General features: G+C 31.9%; 1 long non-coding RNA gene and 1 pseudogene across 1 annotated transcript; both read left to right on the top strand.

Annotated features, from left to right (window-relative positions):
- The window catches only part of LOC108475317 (uncharacterized), an 89,668-nt pseudogene that overhangs the window by 44,282 nt on the left and 31,122 nt on the right, over positions 1-14,264 (top strand).
- Positions 4,375-5,479, top strand: LOC108488373 (uncharacterized). The gene is made up of 2 exons (XR_001871740.2): positions 4,375-4,685; positions 5,126-5,479. It is a non-coding gene; the product is annotated as an uncharacterized LOC108488373 (long non-coding RNA).

Below are 14,264 nucleotides of genomic sequence, written 5' to 3'. Positions count from 1 at the left end.
CTATTTGACTTAGGTAATAAAAATTAGCTTCTTTTAATTGTTGGCTGATTCTCACATCACACACATCCAAACTCATGTTTCCACAAACTTGAGTGATAAGAGAATACTCCATTATAGTTGCTTCTTGAGAAAGATGTATGACTTCAGATCTCAATAAATTGACAACTATTACAAAATAATTAAGTAATGTGTCTTGGTAGTTAGCTAGAAAGTTGTAGCACAACTAAAGTTTTTATTTCTAGTGGAATCTTACAATACTAATGCGAGTCTCAAGACCCAATTTCAGATTCATAGATATGATGAGCCCACACTACCTCAATGCCCAACAACAATGATAAAGGTCAAGCAAATCAAAACAAATGTCGATCAAAGACAATATGAGAGGATTAATTTTTCAAGGAAACGAGGAATGATACATTCACAGAATGTGTGAAATTTGTTAAAGTCAATTCAACCAAACTACCAATTTTCAAAATGAAAAGATTTGTCAACTTGCTATGAATTTTTGGATGAGATCCACACATTTATGGGTTTATATGTTTGCATAATGTTTAAAGAGCTATCTCTTAGCTTCAAAACATACTTTGAATCACTCGATTTCGAGTTTGAGAGCTCAAGTTATAATCATTTTAGTGAAGATTGCGCGAGTATAATTTCTGAATGGAATTATGACAGCAATTACAAGTTTCGAGCTTTTAATTTGAGTTTAAAGCATATTAGGTTCGTTTTTTAGGCTAAATTTTTATTATATATGAGCCCAATATTGTATTTATTAGGTTTTATTATTTTATTATTTATTTATTCCAAATTTTGGATATTGCTTAAGTATTTTAAGTTGTTTAGGAGTTGTTGTTTCTTAGTCAAATAAGAAATTTTAGTTTAAAACTACTGCTTGTTTAGATTAATTTCATAACTTGTTTATTTCTTCTTTCAAGTTAGATCCAAAAATTTTTTTGAGTCAAACAATTTGAATATGATCATTTTTTCGCTCATTCCTTATCTTTTGGTTTCAAATTTGAGCGTTTTAGGTGCTCTTTGTGTTCTTATAAATTGATTTCCAACAAACAAACTCAAAACAACCTTCTTTTTTTTTTACCCAAAAAGTTTTTTGAAGAAAATATTTTTCAATCGGTAAACGTTTTTCAAATGATTTGAAATTTTACATACTGATTCTTGGCACTCTTTTAGAATATAGAAAAATATTTCCAAAAAAAAGTGATCGAAAAAGTGCAAAAACAGAAAAAAAAAAGTAAAGAATTAGATTTGGTATAAGATTTGGGCGTTTTAGGTGTTCTTTGTGTTCTAATAAATTGATTTCCAGCAAACAACCTCAAAACAACTTTTTTTTTACCCAAAAAGTTTTTAGAAAAAATATTTTTCAATGGGTAAACATTTTTCAAATAATCTGAAATTTTACATACTGATTCTTGGCACTCTCTTGGAATATAGAAAAATATTTTCCACAAAAAAAAAGTGATTGGAAAAGTACAAAAACATAAAAATACGAAACAAAAAAAGGAAAAAAATTGGTTGGATTTTGTGCCAAAATTTTCAAGATCAGATCTACACTATTTGTGGAGACTCCAATTTAAATTTTGTGATTTTTTAAAATCGAGAACGCCTCAAACGAAAAATTCAAGTTGTTATAAATTGTTTTAGGTTTTCAGTTGGGTAGTTTATTTTCTTTGATTCTAACATTAGGTTTTCTGTTGTTTTTAGTTTTTCTTATTCTATTATGAGTTCTAACACATTTCAACTTCTTGTGTTAATATGTACTGTCGAAACCATCCTCCGATTTAAAAATTTTAAATTTAATAAAAAAGGGGAATTGACTTTTGAAAAACAAATGCATGGAGTCGCCACCGATCTTTTTGTTTTGGTGTGATCGGGTCACCTAAGAATGTGGTTATTTTAATAAAATATTTTCGGTTTACTAAAACACCGATTATGGTCTACGAAAATTTTAAAAAAGGGCTCGGGAGTCGGTTACGTATGAGGAAGGGTTAGCACCCTCACTACGCCCAAAATTGGTACCAAATCGATTAAATACTGTCCTTATGTCTAAAATTAAAAATGTTTTTGAAATGTGGTTCTTTTTTAATAATATTTGAATAACCCGAGTTGATTGTCAAAAATCTTCTTGTTTCGACGTTCGAAAATTTATAATTTGAAAATCACAAAAGGATGTTCAACTATTTAGTCCAACGGAACACCGAAACCCAGCACAGTAGGGCACGATTCCTCAAATTTCCAAACATTGAACATAGCCTTTGTTTTAAAGGGTTTTCTTAAAAAACATGAGTGAAAACCTAAAGGAATATTCGATCGTTTTGAACAAGCGAGAAATCACAACCCAGCACGATAGGGCATGATTCCCGAATTGTCAAACACCGAGTATTGCCTTCGTTTTAGAGGATTTTTAGAAGACCTGAATGGAATCTCGAAGGGATATTTGATTATTTTGAGCAAACGAGAAATTACAACCCAACACGTTAGGGCACGATTCCGCGAATTGCCAAATATCAAACTTTGCCTTCGTTTTAAAGAATTTTTAAAAGGCATGGGTGAAAGTTTGAAGGGATATTCGATTATTTCGAGCAAACGCGAAATTGCAACCCAACACGTTAGGGCACTATTCCGCGAATTGCCAAATATCGAATCTCGTCTTCGTTTTAAAGAATTTTTAAATGAATACTTGTAAAACTAGCTTAAAAAGCATTAATTCGATTTGAAATAAGACAAAATTAATCATAAAATTTAGATTTTGTAAAACCACATTTCATAAACCAAGTGGAAAAATGATGATACGGGGTAATAGGCACATACGAGATACAATCAATTAACAAACTAAGAATAATATGTCTTATTTGATCAACTAACAAAGTAAATAATTAAATATAACTAACCTAAAAAATATAACCCGACTACAATCACGCATGGGAAATAGTTAATATATAATACAATAAAGAAAATAATAATATAACAATACAACTTGACAAAATAATAGATAAAAATGTGCCAAAATAATGTACATAGCATGATATAAAATAAATTGATCATAAAAGCTAGCATATACTAGAAATCGAAATATTTTATAGAAACTAGGAATATGTATATATGCACAAAAATTTGAGTTAGAACATCAAACAATAAAAATATAGAGTAAATAATATGTATATTTTAATACATAAATGAATTTCAAAAATATTATTATTAGAAGCATTTTGAAAAGAGAACTATACAAAACGATTTAAATCCAAAACTAATCGATTATATACAATATACATAAATATAGTAATGGAGGTTAACATAAATTTTTGAATCAATTATGTACATGTTAGAAAGTTTTAAAACAAATAGATTATATGAGTATAACCATATAAAAATATTTAAAAGAATGTATATGAAATGCTAACCATGTAATATGAAACTAGTGATTGTATAAAATAATTTGAAACAAGATTTATTCATTCACAATAATTAATGTCCATGAAGTAAAAGCTTAATATAAACAACGTTTATACAAAAGGGTAATAATATAGGAGAATATTTGAAACAAACAATATATACAATACCAAAATTGGATTTAAAAGAAATAAAGAATATATATAAGTAAAATTAAAAATACGAACATATTCAAAAGAGGATTTAAATAAGTAATTGATATAAATCATGTATATGTATATACAAATATTGATATATGAAAATGAAATATTATACGAATCATTAAAACATAAAATTACATGAAGAAAATTTTAAAATGATTATATGATATAATAAAAAATGCACAAAATGTTTATTTTTTTTAAGAAATACCAAAATAGACCACACACATATAATAAAGAATGTAAAAAAATGAAAGGTTTCTCTTTTTTAGACAAAAGGTATGATAAAATATGTTTTATGTACGTAAGGCTTTAATGTCTATTCAAATAAATTCCAAAGAAATAATATAGGTGAGGTAACATAGGATTAATAAGATACATAGAATAAAATCTAACTTTATCATGAACTACGATATTTAATAGTATATAAGAAAATTTGGAAGATATATTATACAAAATCTTTAAAACCACACAACATACAAAACTACAAAATGTCTTGATAACTCAAAGATATATACATCCATATATAAAATAAGTATTAAGTAAAATAAAATGAATAATAGATAAAAAGAATTAAACAAATCAAGAGGACCTAATTAAAATAAAATTAAACTAAAAGGGTAATTAATAAATAAAATAAGTTACTGAAATTGAAAGAAGGACCAAAGCTTAACGTGTGCGAATACATAGGGACTAAAACCGGCAATATACCAGGTCCCCAAAGTGCATCACTGAAGCGCAGACCAAAATGCAAACGCGCACAAACTAAAGGGGCAAATTAAAGAAAGAAAGTAAATGAGATAAGGCGCAATCGAATGCGCATGCACAAGGGGAGTGCTTGCTACGCAAATTTCCCATTTCAAGAAGGAAGGCATGTATCTGACCCAATAAATGGCGCCGTTTTTTTTGCAAAGGTTTTAATGCCCTGTTTCTTTTCTTTTCTTTTTAGAAGCCGTGCTTTTAACCCAAATTAACAGCCCCCACAAATCTATTTGCTAGGGTTTCTTTCGCCAGCAACCGAACCACCATAGTATTTGGTGATCAACAGCATGCAAACAGTACCCGATCCTGCCATTGAAGGTCTCTGACCATACCTAAAAGAATTTGATAAGTTATTCGACCTTCTCTGTTTATTTTAAAGAAGCCTTCAAATTGTTTTTTACCCTTTTGAAAACCAAGCGAAGATTCGAAGTGAAACTCACGACCCTCGCCCGTATCTCCTCATTTTTGAGATGTTTTGGGCTTTCATCGGTATCGATTCACATGTTAAAAAGGAAATCGAACCAAAAAAGAAAAAAAGAAGAAGAAATAATCGAAAAAAAACCAAGAAACTTGAAATCACCTTTACTATCTTTTTATTTCTTTTCTATGTATTCGGTATGCAAAATAGTGTACGTGTGTTCATTCTTTTTACAATGAAAATGCCTATGGCTTTATAGCCAAAATAAAAAAGAAAAGTACAACGTTCATTTTCGTTTGTTTGCTACAATTTCTGCTGCTTTTCTTTTGTCCTTTTACAGGCACGGTGCTGGCTGCGTGGCTGTTGAAGACTGGAACGTACGGAGGCGCTGGGGGGGCTCGGTTGCGGCGCAAAGCGAGGGAGAGCCCTAGGGTTTCTGGAGTTGTAATTTGGTCTTGGGCTATTTGGGCTCGATTTGTTTTGTTTGGGTATTGGGTTACGGGTTTGCTTAGGTTTAGGGTTTAGTTAATTATTAGGCTATTGTAATATTTGGACTCTTGTGGACTGTTGGTTTAATGATTTATTATTTATTTTGTATTTATTTTGGGTTTCTAGTGGGCCCGGACGAATTTGGCCCATTACATGTACGAAAACAATTGTCTCTCTTTTCTACGCGCAACTTACTTTCTTTGGAGTTGAGTTTTTCTTTGGCTTCTTAGAGTCTTATGTCAACTTTGTTAGAGAGTGATCCCACATCTTTTCAAATTTTATTGAGTTTGATTACTCTTTAAAAGTTACAAGGGAGAAAATCTTAACATCTTTTCTTTGTCTCCTAAAGTTGTTTTTTTTTTTTGAGTGTATAACGGTGACATTTAATATTCTTTGATCAACTTTACTTTTATTTTTTTAGTATTTTTTATTTCAGCCTCTTGCAACACCCTAAATTCGACCTAAAAGTTTAGACCAAATCCCGGATGCTACATTGATCACTGAAGTGATCATAGGTAAATTTTTACAAAACAAATTGTCACATTGAACCGAAGCATTTAATCGATCAAAATTCAATAAGTAGAATTGTCGTTAAGTTAAATATATAACAGGAATTAAATAAATGAATAAAATTTCAAAATGGAACTTGTACCACAGCTTAATTAAACCTTACAGTTCAAAAACCGAATAACCAAATAGAAACTGAAAATACAAACTGATAATTTATTTTTCACTGAAAATGTCCGAGATCTCCGCATACCAAGTTTAGCATCAGAATTTAAAAAAGTACCTAAAAGGGGAAACACCAAGGGGGTGAGCTACTCGAGCTCAATGTGAGTTCGAAATGAGACTAAAAACAGAATCACAGAATTTAATTCAACAATGCAATAGACTTACAGATATAAGCAGAAACAGATACCAGACAAGGAACCAACGCTCCAACACGCAATCGGAACAGAGCACACCAAGTATACATAGAACACTTAACACATGTGTTATTCAAACAAACAGAGTACAGTTAGATAATATTACAACCAAACAGATGCGCATAAATGCAATCAAGTACCAAAATCCACTCATCCAGTCAACACACCTCTCCGTCCCTCGATCACACCCCATAAGAGTTGTTTAAGCTCATCCAACGAAAACACACCTTGTAGGCCCATCCAACCCTACACACCATATATTTGGATTAAGCCACTCAGATATTAATATGCAGTAGAGCTGGCGTATGTGCTGTACAGTGCAATACGATGATCCGCTGTACAGATAAGTTGCAGTTTAAATTGCCAAATCAGATAATAGTATGCAGCAAAGCTGATGCACACATGCAGTACAGTGTGATAAATCGCTATACGAATGAGTTGCAGTAGAACTGTTAGATCAGATCAGAATCAGTCTTCATTCTTTTCACAATCCCACCTAAAACTTTACTTTATGCAAGTGTATGTATGCATACAACCTCACAGAACAATGACACATTATCAGACAATCAGACAGAATAGATAAGCACACACACACCTCCAGTTACCAGGGTTTAGAATAAGACATCAATCACAAATTACACATAAATAGAGTACATGGTCACAGCTATCGAGACTTAAACACCCTCACTAAAGCTTAGCCAAGGGCAGAATACACAGACGCATTTTTAGATCAAAAATACAATTCAGATAAAAAACACACACAAGCTAAAATTTGGTATCTTAGGACCACACGGCCGTGTGCTCTGGCCTTATGAAAATGCCTAGGCTATGTGGGAGGTCAAAAGCCCGTAAGAAGAAGGGCACATGACTATGTGACTAAGGCACATGCCAGTGTGAAGAGAGGCATACGACCGTGTAATTGAGGCACACGCCCGTGTGGACCAAGGACGTGGTCGTGGGAACAGGCTGTGTAACTCACTGTCCAATTGTGCTAAAATAGGGTACAGGGCAGACACAATCGTGTGAAGGTCTTACACACCCGTGTGCCCACTAAACACGATCATGTGTCCAAAACACACCCCCGTATGGGATCTCTAAATCCCTAAATTAGCCACACGGCCTGTATACCCAGGAGACACGGCCGTGTGAAAATTGATAAAATCCCCAAATCGTCTACACAGTTATGTGGCCAGGCCGTATGGCTCCAAAACTTGCCATAAAACCCTAATTCCCCAAAGCACACAACTGTGTGAACTGGCACACGCTCGTGCGACCACCAAAATGATCACGAAACCACTTTGGAACAAGCCAAAATTACCGTTTTAGCCTTCGAAACAACCCCCAACCTACACTATGACAAGAGTATATTGGGATATGTAGTATCCCCCGTACTTCTTCAACAACTAATACCCAAAATCGACAATTTAGAGTACACTCAAGAAATGTCAATACAATAATCGCAAAATAAACATAGATAAGACTCGAATTTCACACTTGTTTTGCGATCAATGACGTCTAGAATCTGACTCGCAGACCAAGAAATCGAAGTTCTCTAGAACCCCCAAGCAAAACCGTTCAAAAGAAAAGGAAAAAAAAACAAAAAAGAACAAAAAAGGGAAAACAAGTCCAGAAACAATCAAAATAACTAAAATAGAAATAAATAAATAAATAAAATAAAAAAATAAGTAGAAATTATTAACTTAAAACAAAACGTAATAAAATGTTTCTTTAAACGCCCACACAAAAACTCAAACCCAGAACCTAGAGGCATACTAGCACACTACCAACCACTGGACCAACAGGCCCATTCTAACATTTAAACACACCACTAAACATAATAACGCAACCTTCTCACTGACCCTATCCATAAATACCAAAACTTCTAACCCAAAAGTTCGGGGTGTTACACCTCTAATACGATTACACATGCATAATATGTAGAGGTTTTGGAACCTCCTACTAATGGGGATAATTTTCTTAAGTCCCATTGTCTTGTAGTGCAGTAATCCCTTAACATTCAAGTAGGGGACGGCTCTAACAAAGTGCAAAGGGCTAACATCTTCCACTCGAGATGCTTGATTCAAGAAAAGTTGTATTACTAATATTTATAATACAAAATGATGATAAAATAATATTTACTATTTCTCATAACATACTAAAAATTACAAGAAGTATTTACTAATAAACATAATAGTATTGAAAATAAAATTACTTATAATAAATTAAAATGTACTAATATTTGAAATTAATTTTTTAACTTTTTCGATCAATAAGAAATTTTAACTTTAAAGATAAAATCATTTGTCGATTGAGTTTTAATTCGATTGACATGGGCATTGTTGTCAATGCAGGAGGATGCGGGTTCGAGTGCATTGAAGTGCATTATCCTCCTATTTATAGGTTAGAGAGGGGTAATGGGTAGTTCTAAGCATTGTCTTAAAAAGAGCAAATATAATCTGAACTTATAATGAGATTATTAAAAAAATCATTTAATATATGTTTAATTTTTTTAGAATATCATTTAAATTTTAATTCATTATCAAACACGATCCACCATATCAGATATGTGGTTAATACCAAAAAATAAGTCATCCTGAGTTGCCCGACAACGATAACCCGTCATCTTAGGTTGCCCGACAACGATGGCGTACTAATATCAATATGCAGTTAAACTGCCAGAACACTTCCTCCGTCACATCATTATCCCACTCCCAATGCATATGCCAAAACATATTACATACGAATCAATATCAAATGCATGTATGCCTTACATAGTTTTCACGTCATACATACATACTTTTCACATTATATTATGCTAACAATTAACATACATAATTCAAATAACATACAGTAGAAAAATGTCAGATTTTATGTTTCAGAGTCTTATTTATACAGTACGAACCCTATGGACAGGCTAAATTCGAATTGCTTATCAAATATGGCCCCAGGTAAAATTTTTAGAAAAGAGGCCCACAAGGCCCAACTAAACCAGTCTGTGTGGCCCACACGGCCTGTCACAAGGTCGTATGGCATCGTTAGTAGACTTTTTAGCATTACGTTGTTAGCTATTTTTCTGATTTTCCTTTACGTGCCTGGTTTTTTTCGATGACGACACAACAACCACAATTCCAGCACCTAAAAACGACATTCAAAACGAGCTAATTTAAGAACGATACGCTAAATCTAAGCCACTAATTCAGCCACAACCATTACATTTGGCTTTAGTAAGACAAGTTAGCCCTTCATTGAAAGCATTAATCACTTACCCTTGAAGTAACAACATTTTTTATCCACACCTAGACCACCGAAGGAAAGTTTCGCATCTCTCAATTCTCACCTAACAAATCACAATAGGAATTAACCCCTAAAAAATTCAATCAAAAACCACAAAGCGACAATACACATTACATTCACCCCTCATAACCCATGAAAAGAATTCACTTACACCAAAATTTGATACTACAATGGTGAACTTCCAAACACTCAAAACCCAAACTGATAAACAATAAATTAACAACTGCTCAAAATAGGGAACAAAATTCGAGTAGCGTAACCCCAAACAGAGATGGCAAAAGGATAAATAAATAGAAAGAAAAGGAGAAAGAAAAGGAAAATTTTTAGAAAAAATATAAAATTGAAGAAAACAGAGGAAATCTCTTTTAGTAGTCTAACATGAAATCAAAGTTGGAAGAGATGGGAAAATAGGGAAGTTGGACGTGAGAGAGAATGAGAGAGGGAAATTTTTTTAGGAACTAATTTTCAAAAATAAAAATAAAATAACACAAAATAAAATCCTATCAGATTTTTCATCATTTAAATTTGACTCAAATTTTGATCAAATGAGTGGTACACGTAGGGATTGAAACACAAGACCAAAGGATAACCTGAAGCCTTACCACTGAATCAACAGACCTATTCTATCATTAGTTGAGTGAAAATAATATATAAGCCAGATGTTCAAAGATAGGGGTTGCAACAAAATTACTAAAAATTCAAGAAAAGGGATTCGAACACAAGACCTCTTACACACAAACACAAAACTTAACAACTAAACCAAATCAATTCATTTAACATAATTTCACAACATTTAACTAAAAATAGCATGAGATCACTCTCTCAATTCACTAACCTAATTTCTACTAACCCAGTTTTCGAGATCTAACATGGTCAATTTTAGTCCATGTAGTTTTTGAAAGTTATGGATTTAGTCCCCTTACTTTAATTTGATCAACTTTAGTCCTTGTATTTTTGAATTAGTCAATTCTAGTCTATGACTTTTTGAATTGGTCAATTTTAGTCTTGACTCAAATAGTAGCAATTAAATCGCTTTGGTTAAATTCAATTACTAGTATTGTACCATGCATACAGTTGTAGATTTGGTTCATATTCTTCAATCATATCATTCTAAGTTTTTATACTTTTTGAATTTTGAATTTTGAAATTTCAATCTTGATGCAAGTGACAACAGTTAATCCATTAACTGAATTTTTAGTGAGTAATATGTATAAATAACAAGTTGACATGACATTACACGTATAATAATATGTTTTATGCATTACATTTTGAAAATAACAAAATTTTATAAATTTAACAATTACAGTTTAATGAGAACTAAATTTTAAATTTTAAAAAGTACTAAAACTAAAATAACCAAATTAAAATAAATGGAATAAATTTACTTGCAAATTATTTCTTTCCTACCAATGATTTTTGAAGTTGATAATAGAAGTAGCAAAAAGCATCCTCTCAATATCTAAAAACTATAATGTTATCTAAGGAAGAAATAATATTTAAATGACATTGAGATTATATTATTATCTGAAATGTTAACCATTATTGAATTAAGAAGATAATTTTGCAATCTTACATCAAACGCAACTTAGGTAAATGTCACTTCAACTTGCGTGAATGTTACTTCATGCAAATGGTAAATATTTAAATCTTTGAAATCAAACAATTAAATGCGTAGCCTTTACTATATTTCATAGGAAAAATATTGTTTGAAATAGTAATGTTATGTTATTTTTATCATTTTTCTAATAATTTTATGTCACATTAGTATTTTTGTCCTAAATTTTAATATTTTTATATTGAAAAAATTAAATTTAAATTAAAATCTTAAAATTCAGAATAAAATTATTGATATTGCATAAAACTATTAGAAAAAAATAATATTTCATACCATCTTTCTCATATTTCATATGGGCAAAGGAAGGATTAGGTTAGATCTTCCTTTAAGAGCATGCTACATATATTCTCTATCAATGCTTCAAGATTAGTTAAAATGGATAATCTTTGATTTATTCAAACCTTACCCTAAATTAATATATATATATATATATATATATTTGACAAGTCTTTATATGTTAATTTTAGAATTATTTTTATATTTTATTTATTTTTAATACTTGTATTTGTTTAATACAAAAATAAAAGTATACTAACTATAATTTTTTCTATAAAATTTTAAAACTCTAAACTCGTAAACCTTAAAATTATAATACCATAAACTTTTAAATTCTAAACACTAAACCATAAATAATGAATCCCAAAATTTTATCCACCCTTAAACCTTAATCTCAAACCTAACCATTAATCTAACCTTTTTATCTAAAACCATAAACCTTAAAAATCTAAATCTACCATTTCATAAACCGTAAACCTAGTTAAACAAAAATAATCCATAAACCTTGTGTTAATATTTATTATATAATATTTTTATTTAAGCTTTAATACATTAATATTTCCTCCAAGTTTACCATTCATAGCGAAACACAATTTTGCGTCCTCCATACGTGCCCTCCGATAATTTATATGTCTGCTGAGATTTGCGTAACTTTTATTTCCTGTCATCGATATTTTCTTTTAACATGTGAAATCTGAAAAGTTGCTAAAAAATCCTTATTGATATGAAAGTACCTCTTCTCCATTTTCCATATCCTCATTATATTTGGAGCTTTCGTTTTTTTTCCCCATTACAAGCCCTATTCTGCTGCTATCTTCTCCCATAACTCATGACTTTTATTCTCTTTGGTTATATATATTTATTTCTTCTCTATTTCTTTATTTTGAGCAAACAATCTTCCACGCGTTTATGGATACAATGTCACTGTAAGTTTTGCATCACAACTGGTCCAAGAAACCGACTTTCAATTCACTACTTGAAAATTTTGATTTAACAATTATAATGATTTCGGATTTCTCTTTTTACTCTTATTCTTTTTCAAACTTGGTCTATAGTTTCGTATTTCCATTAGTAAAATATAAGATACTATACAAGAAAATAGGGAAGAGTAAAGAAAAGCTCATGGTGGTTTAATGGAAATTAATTCATATAAAAAGGTTGAGAGTTGAAACAAGGATAAGAGGATAAGTTGATCAATAAGACAATTGCTCAGAGTGACTTTAAGGAACTAGAGAATTGATTCTTTCTCCAACATTTTTCAGAGCATTTAGAGGAGATCTCTTCCTATCCGTTAGTATGACGTGGTAGAATATACATTTAATCCCACTAGCTGTATAAAAGATTATCATGGACGTGTATTATGAAACTTTATCAATATAAGGTTGTTTTGCATAGATACACTCCTCATTGTTTTAGAAATGCATTCACACTAGGAGAATGTTCACACTCAAATACATGTGCCTTCTTCTGAGTTGAACGGATGGCATGTGAAGGTACTACTTCAAAAGGAGTCTATGCCCAATTCAATGATGCATTTGGTACTAACACATGTCCCACCAGTGTTGGGTATAACAAAACTATTTTCTAATTATTCAAGATTCAAATTAAAATAAAATTTATAAATATAAAAATTATATTTTTTAATAAATTAATAATTCTATTAAAACTTTTTTTAAGAATATTAAAATATCAACAACTCGAATTGCGTACACGTGCATTTATTAGGAACCCTTGCTCTTCTTTATAATTCGATGATTATGGAGAGAGTTAGCAAAGCCTTTCTCAAAGCAATGACTATGAACTCAGAGTTAGCAAAGCTAGGAAGCTCACTCCTGGTGCCTAGTGTCCAAGAGTTAGCAAAGAACCCATTGAAAGAAGTTCCACCTCGATACGTACGCACTGATGAAGACTCTCCCATCATATCTCGCACAAATCCGTTGCCACAAGTTCCTGTCATAGATATGCAGAAGCTATCTTCCAAAGAAGAACTGGAGCAGATGCATTATGCATGCAAAGAGTGGGGTTTCTTCCAGGTACTTGTTTGTTTACTCCCAGTCGTAGCTATCTGCAGGTTGAAATTAAGTATCAGGAAAAATACTATTGACTGAGATTTGGCAGCAGGGTATGAGATTTTCGAGTTAGAATTTTAAACATGGAACTGTTTTGCAGTTAATCAACCATGGAGTGAGCCCTTCATTGGTGGAAAAAATGAAGATGGAGACCCAAGAGTTTTTCAATCTTCCAATGGAGGAGAAAAAGAAGGTTTGGCAAAAACCAGATGAACTAGAGGGATATGGACAGGCCTTTGTTGTGTCCGAGGAGCAGAAGCTTAACTGGGGAGATATGTTCTATATGATCACTCTTCCAACTTATTTAAGAAAACCTCACTTGTTCCCTAATCTCCCACTCACCTTCAGGTTCTTTTTCTGCATCTGTCAATGACTAATAGTATCCCTTTTATTGATGGGTAAATAATTTATTGTACTCTTTTCTTTCAATATTAATTAATTGCAGAGAAACCTTGGAAGCTTATTCTGTAGAACTGAAATATCTTGCCATGAAACTGTTAGAGGTTATGGGAAAAGCTCTAGGGATGGACCCTAATGACTTGAGAGTGTTGTTTGAGGAAGGGCACCAAGGGATGAGGATGAACTACTATCCCCCATGTCCACAGCCAGAGCTTGCAATTGGTCTCAACTCCCACTCTGATGCCGTTGGCCTCACCATTCTACTCCAGATCAACGACATGGAAGGCCTCCAGATAAGGAAAAATGGGATTTGGGTTCTGATTAAACCACTTCCAAACGCATTTGTGATCAACATCGGAGACATCATGGAGGTAATTATTAATTTATGTCCACCAACTTCTACTCCATAGT

The sequence above is a fragment of the Gossypium arboreum genome, chromosome 6 (genome assembly GCF_025698485.1).
Source record: "Gossypium arboreum isolate Shixiya-1 chromosome 6, ASM2569848v2, whole genome shotgun sequence".
NCBI classification, from domain to species: Eukaryota; Viridiplantae; Streptophyta; class Magnoliopsida; order Malvales; family Malvaceae; genus Gossypium; species Gossypium arboreum.
This window is presented reverse-complemented; position numbering and strand designations above follow the sequence as displayed.